This window comes from Arachis duranensis, chromosome 4 (genome assembly GCF_000817695.3).
Source record: "Arachis duranensis cultivar V14167 chromosome 4, aradu.V14167.gnm2.J7QH, whole genome shotgun sequence".
Taxonomy (NCBI): domain Eukaryota; kingdom Viridiplantae; phylum Streptophyta; class Magnoliopsida; order Fabales; family Fabaceae; genus Arachis; species Arachis duranensis.
The window spans coordinates 28,979,332-28,987,126 of NC_029775.3; positions in this window are offsets into that span (position 1 = coordinate 28,979,332).

Sequence of the window (7,795 nt, forward strand, 5' to 3'; positions counted from 1 at the left end):
CCCAAATTTTCACTGACTTCCACACCCCTTTTCCTCTAAGGTTTAAGGTAACGTTAGTGGACCAACTATTTTATAAATTATATATAATGAATAGTATTTTAAAAATGAAACTACTCATTAACTCTTTTTAATTTTTATATCTCTATTATATTTTTAATATAATTAATAATTTTTAACAAAATTTATTTTAATATATATATTTTTGTTTCTACTCCAAAAAATTTTTGGATTAGTAAATTTTCAAGTTACATTAATGAAATGAATGAGAAATAGTATAAATATATGCGAGTATTGTGAGCTCTTTTATATATATATATATTACTTTTTTCTTTGTCTTCTTTTTTTATTGTTCATGTTTTTTGTTGTTTGTTTTTATCAGTTCTAGTTCATTTAATTTCTAGTATTTAAGTTTCAAATTCCAACTTCAACTAACATTTGATCATATTTATTTACAAGGTTTTTTGAAGTTCATGTTTGTAAAACTTGCCTTTTAATAATTAAATTCAATCATTTTTATCCTATTTTTGAGTATTTATCAATAAGTCTTTAGATCAAATCTTGTTGTAAGTTGTATTTAAATCGAATCCCTGATATAAATTTGGCCAACACCTAATATTAAAGTCGAAAACCGAAATTCGAGCAAAACAGTTGATTTGGTGTATTTTTATATTTTGAAGTTTGCATCATTTTGGAGTATAGATATCTCCTTTATTTTCATATACTATTGTTTACTTAACAGAAAAAAGCATAAATTTTAAAAAATAATAATGAGTTATTTTAAAGCTTAATATATCGTGTTAACATTTTCATCATTTTTCTTAATCCTCACATAACAAATTTTCGACATTCGGCATTTCAATTATCTCTTATTTATTATATTTGTTTTCTTATTACTCAACGACCTTGTCCTAATATTTATTCCATGATACTTCTTTAGGACACCTAGAGCTAGAAGGGGAATTGGAGCCAAAACTTCCCGTTTTGCCTTTATGCGCATATGTAGCATTTCTATCGCGCTTTTTATTTTTTGTGTTGCAATTCAGGTGATGTTTAATGTGAAAATTTGGTGTATTTTTTTGGTATGGATATCACAAATTTATTTTTTTTAATTTACAAATTTAAATATTAGATTTGTGTTTTAGTTTTGAAATTCTTTTTTAAATATACAAATTGGACCCTTCAATTTGCTTTACATAAAAAAAAATTTTCATTCATGAATCTGAGATTCCGTTTCTTTCTTGACTACAAATTAGGTCCTAGGTTTTGTATTCTAAATAAATTTAAGCTTTCGATTTATGAATTTTAATTAAAAAAAATTATCTCCACTTTAAGGCTCCATAACTAAAAAAATTAGTCTTTTTATCGATCTACCACATTTTTCTAAACTTAATATTAAAATGCTATTCTTTTAAAAGTAATTACTTAGATGCTATTTTCTTATATTATTATTATTAGGTAAATTATATGGTACAGATCAAGTTGATATAGAGAGAGATTGATGCACCGAGGAACTGACACTATGGTTGTGGAATTGCTATTGACGTGAGATAGAGCAGTAATTTATGGCAGTGGGCGGCTTGGTGGTTGTCAGCCGTGAAGCTTCCATGTTAGCTTGAAGGGTGGACCTGGATCATGAGTCTTGTTCTGCTTGGGTTAGCATTTTATTGGGTATGTAATAAAGGTTGCGGCAAAAAAAACAATAATGGGCCTTAAATTGTTTGCAAGGTGGGGCAATATCCTGTTTTTGTTAGTTCTTCATAAATCGATTTATGGATAAACCTTTAAATTAAGTATAATTAAAAATCAACACATTGTTATTGCTCAAAAAAGGAAAAACATCAATATGTTATTGTTGTGTGTGATAAAATGAAGATAAAAATCTATAAATTAGTTACATTAACATTGTTTTATGTCTATGTTTATAGGAGACATAGACACAATTATACATGTATATTATTTAGTCAATGAGATATTAATCTTTGAAGGATGTGATTATACACAAGTATACATAGAATTTGTATATTTAATGTCATTCAAAAAAGACGAGATATTGAGACACATTTAATAAGACACAAATTTTTACATTTTTATTTATAGTTATTTTTTGGGTTAAGTATGATTTTGGTCCCTAACGTAGAGGCAAAAAAATTTTTTTGTCTCCGACCTTTTTTTTATCTACAAAATGGTCTCGAAGATTTAACTTAATTTTAAAATCATTCTTTTGACCAAAATTTTTATGTTTATTACCTAATTATCCCAAATTAAAAAAATATAAAAGAAAAAAAATGGGTTAAAGGGCTGAGGAATAGGGAAAGCTCTTCACACGGAGGGTTCAGGGAAAAAGAGGAAAAAGGGAAGGTGGAGAAGAAAAGGGGAAGCGAATCCACCGTCGCTGCTCGTCGTCGTTCGGTCGCTGGATCTCGCCGTTGCTCCTCTGCTTCTGCTTGATCTCGCCGCTGCTCCGCTGGTTCGAGGCAAGAGCCGGAAAAGGTTTCGGAGGTTTTATGATGGTGGGTGGAGGAGAGGCCGACAGTGACGGTGGAGCTCAAAGAAGATAGTGCGAACCAGAGGTGAGTCGAGGGAGGAAAAGAGGGCTTCGCACTGTGACGGTGGCGCTAGGTGATAAACCCCATTTTTAGGGTTTATCTTGTATTGAATTTAGAGTATTTTGATAACCTTTTATCACATTTAGCCTATGAATTAGCATGGTTTTGTTATCTCTCCCATATTTATGCTTAAGTGTAAAAACATGCTTTTTAAGCCTTATTTTGATGAATTCTAATTTCTCCTTGATTCCATAAGATGCCTTGATGTGTTTGCTAGTAATTCCAGGATTGAAATAGGCTAGGCATGGATCAAAGGAGCAAGGAAGGAAGCATGCAAGTGGAGAGAAGCACAAAAGACAAAAGAATTGATCTCGGCCAAGCACGCGCACGCGCACAAGGCGCTCGCGCGCACAAGGCGCTCGCGTGCACATTGCAGAATCGACCAGGGACGCGCACGCGTACCGTGCGCGCACGCGTCGATGACCGCACATGACTTCATTAAAGCAACACGTGCCTGGCGATTTGAGAGGGTTTCTGAACCCATTTTGGCGCCAATTGTTGATAGGAAGGAATAAAAGGATCAAGGATTGAAGAGGAAGATATATTGGAATCATATAGCATAATTAGGATTAGTTTAGAGTTAGTTTTAGAGAGAGAAGCTCTCACTTCTCTCTAGAATTAGGATTAGGTTTAGGTTAATCTCTCTTCTTAGATCTAGGTTTAATTCATGCTTTGATTCACTTTTCCTTTGCCAATTCTTAATCTTCTCCTCCTCCTCTTTCTAGTTATGTGCTTTAATAATTGTAATCCTTCATTTTATTTTGGATAGATTGTTGTTCTTTTATTTCCTCTTTCAATAATGCAATTTGAGGTAATTCATGATAATTGTGATTTCCTTGATTGTTGTTGTTAATTCTTTGCAATAATTGTTGTTAGATTCTATTCTTGTTCTCAAATTACTATGCTTTTCTTTTGTGCCTTCCAAGTGTTTGATGAAATGCTTGGTTGGATTTTAGTGTAGGTTTTGTTCCTCTTGCCCTAGGTAGAGTAATTAGTGACTCTTGAGTTATCTAATTCCTTTGTTGATTGATAATTAGAAATTTCTAATTGATTTGAATGCCTCTAAAGCTAATCTTTCCTTTAGGAGTTGATTAGGACTTGAGGAATCAAATTGATTCATCCACTTGACTCTCCTCCATGGTTAGAGGTTAACTAAGTGGGAGCAATGAACAACTCTCGTCACAATTGAGGAGGATAACTAGGATAGGACTTCTAGTTCTCATATCTTGCCAAGAGCTTTGCTAGTTGTTAGTTTATTTTCTTTGCCATTTATATTTCTTGTCTAAAATCTTAAAAACCCCAATTATAACTCACAACCAATAACAAGACACTTTATTGTAAATCCTAGGGAGAACGACCCGAGGTTTAAATACTTCGGTTTATAAATTTTAGGGGTTTGTACTAGTGACAAACAACTTTTTGTATGAAAGGATTATTGTTTGGTTTAGAAACTATACTTTACAACGAGATTTCATTAGTGAAATTCTAAACCGTCAAAAATCTAATCATCACTAGGGTAGCGCAAAGAGAGAAGAAGAAAAGGGTGGCAGTGCTGTGATGACTGATCGTCCAGGGGACAGTGAACAGAGGAGAAGAGAAAAGAGGAGAGGAAGAAGAAAAGAGAAAGAAGGATGGTTCGGATGGCTCGTCAGCTTCTACTTCTACTTCCATTCTTCTTCTGCTTTTGTTTCCATTCTTCTTCTGCTTCGGCTTCTATTATGTTGTTGATTTTTTATTATTGTTGTTTCTGGTTGCTTCTGCTTATGGTTGATTACATTGTTTCATTGTTATTGTTGTTGTTGTTCTACTCTTGCTCCTGCTCTTGCTTCTACTCCTACTTGATTATATTGTTTCATTGTTTCATTATACAGATTTGTTGATCCATTATCCATTTTTTAATGTTTATTCCATTGTTATTGTTCTTTTGGTTTTTGTTGTTTCATTATTGTTGATTCTGCTTCTGCTTTTTGCTTCTGCCTGCTTTTATTTCTGCTTTTGTTTGTGTCTCTGCGCCTCCGTTTCTGTTGATTTTGGGGAAGAAGGAGGAAGGGTATTTTCGTTTGAAGAACGATTTTAAAATTGAGTTAAACCTTCGAGACCATTTTGTAGGCAAAAAAAGGCCGGAAACGAAAAAAATTTTCGGCCTCTACGTTAAGGACTAAAATCGTACTTAACCTTTATTTTTTAGAATATCACTTTTATCTTTAACCCTAATTTTCTTTTTCTCCTCTTTTTTTCATTCTCTATTCAGAGCTTCCATCCTCCTCCTCCTTTTCTCTTCCTTTTTCCATCTTCCTTTGCCACTATCGTTTCTCTCCACCCTCCTTTCTTCCTTCTTCTATTCTCCCACTCTTCCTTCCTTCTTCTACATCTCTCTCTACCTTCATGTGCATCTCCTCATTCTCTTCACGTTGCCCTCTACCTTTGTCTTCTCTCCTTTGTGTCGCCTTTCGCGTCAACATCATCGTCATCATCTCGGTTTTACCTTGCCTCTGTCATTCTTCAGCTTCAGCTTTCTAGATCTATGAGTCTATATTAATTTCACCTGCTGCCTGTTGTCTGCCTTTGTATCCACGACTATAACTTTAATTTCATCCTCTTTCTCACTTTTGTTTCTATTTTTTTTAAAGAATTAGAAAAAAATTATTTTATTTTTTTAATTTGAATTATTTAACTGATGTTTAAATTAGAGTTGTTGATTTTGATAATTTGAGTCATTGAGGATGAAAAATTAATAATAAAGACGGTGATAATGGTGAAAATTAGTGTTGAGGGCAGTAGTGGTAGAGGTGAGCACAGGCAGCGGATATCCGATTACTCGTTCAAATCCGAACCGAACCAATTAAATTGATTTAGGAACCAATGGGCAACGAGTAATCGGGTTCGATCCGAACCAATCCAATTACTCTTTCTAGTCATTGGCTCGGGTAACGGTTTTGGGGATGCGAACCCGAGCCAACCCGTGAATCCGACCATATATTAATTAAATAAAAAATAAAAAATAAAAAATATATATGACTTTTAGGGCCCGTTTGGAAAGTGTCAGAAGTAACTTTTTTGAGCTTTTGACTTATCAAAAATAGTAGTATTAATGTGTGGTGAAATTTTTAAAACCAAATTGCAGCTTTCTAAGAAGCTATTTAGGAACTTATAGAGAAGTTAAAAAAAATGACTTCTCTCATAATCCTATTACTTTTTATCACATTTCTATAAAATAAGTATTTTTAGAACTAAAACTTCAAATACAAAATAACTTATTTATTAATAATTTTGAGTTTCTCTCTATTGCACTTTTGTATTTAGCTTTTAATGTATTTAGCGTTTAATATGTTTAATATATTTAACTTCACTAACTTTTTCAATAAAAAATGATTTTTTACAAAAAAAATCTTTAGCAAAAATTTTATTTTTTTGTGATTAAATTTTGTTTATCAAAATACCTTTTAACAAATTATTTTTTTGTTCATTAAATTGTATTTTTACCAAAATATTCTTTAATAATTTTTTAATTATTAAATTATAATTTTTCCAAAATTTTCATTAACAATTATTTTTAACCTTTACTGTTAATTTTTCGATATCAATGTGCATTATTTAATATTAAATTAAAAAAATCTTACCACTGTTAATATGTATAACAATTAATATTAATAAATAATTTATTCCATTAAACTATTAAAAATTATTAACAACTTTATCAAAACTTAAAAACAAATCGAAATGGATAAATCTCAAATTTAAAAAATTAATATCTCTATCCTTCACATATTTATAAAGCAAGTTCCTTAATAATTTAAAAAGTTATTAAAGGGTATCTTAAGAAAAAAAATTAATCATTAATTTTTTTTTAAAGAATATTTTGGTAAAAGTACAATTAATCAGTAAAAAAATAAATTGTTAAAGGATATTTTGGTAGATAAAATTTAATTACAAAAAAAAATTTACTAAAAGATATTTTTGTAAAACATAATTTATTTTTTCTTGAAAAATAGGTAAAGTTAATGTTAGTTAATACAAAAAAAAATTAAATGATTAAATATGAGATTTTTTAAAAGTTAAAAGAGAGAAGAATGTATATTATATCATTATGCTATAGTATAAAATATTTTATGATATAATTTTTTATTTGAAGTCTTATATAAATTATGTTAGACCTAATTATAAAATAAAAAACTTATTTATTATTATCTGAGTTATCTAAAAAGTTATTTAAAAAGCAATTAAAACTGTTATCCCTATAATTAATAAATTTATCACATTGTCCAATTTAATTCTGTTCTCCTATAAAAAAAAAAAAAATTAGCATTAGATTTACAAAAAAGAACCAGTTCAATATTAACACCAACATAATAACGGAGCCCACTTCCATCCACCCTTCTCTTTTGGAGTTAGACGGCTCGGCTAAACCAAGTCAGGAGAACTGACTAGTGTCAGATCTTGCTTCCTGAAGTCACACACCAAAAGCACGTGTAATGTGCTTGCCCCACCTCTCTATTTTTATACCAATTTAGTTCTTAATACGTGTCAACGTAAGATAAACAGAAAAGGAATATCTATAAATCTGTATGGATTTAAATCTGTACACTATAATGACCCTTATTATTATTATAGTTAATTATAATTAAAAATAAAAAGTAAAACGGTGACACTTGAGTAATTAATTTTAAAATAATGACATTTTAATAATAAGTTTCAAAAAAGATGACACATTAGTTAAACAAGACCCGCACGTATTATAAGGTATGTCTAAAACGGGCTCAACAATTATGTGTTTATTGAATGAGCCATATTTATATAGGCCATTAAATCTTATCAGATGAAAATTAAAGGCTAATGTAAAAGAAGAGCATTGATGCACTCTATTAAATATAGAATATCCTATTACATAAATAAATGATTTAAATGGCAATACTTTAATACATAATATTTTAAACGGCAATAGAATCTTTTATTCTTAAATAATTAAATATAAAATATATAAATATAAAATATATGAATATTTTTTATTTAATAAAATTAATTATTATGCACATTTTTTATAATATTAAATAATTATATTAAAATAATATTGTAAACTATAACTAACATAAAAATATAAAATAATTAAAATTTTATTTTATATTACTTGACAAATAATTAGATTATTATATTTAAAATTTATTAACTAACTAAGTTTATTAAATATATTA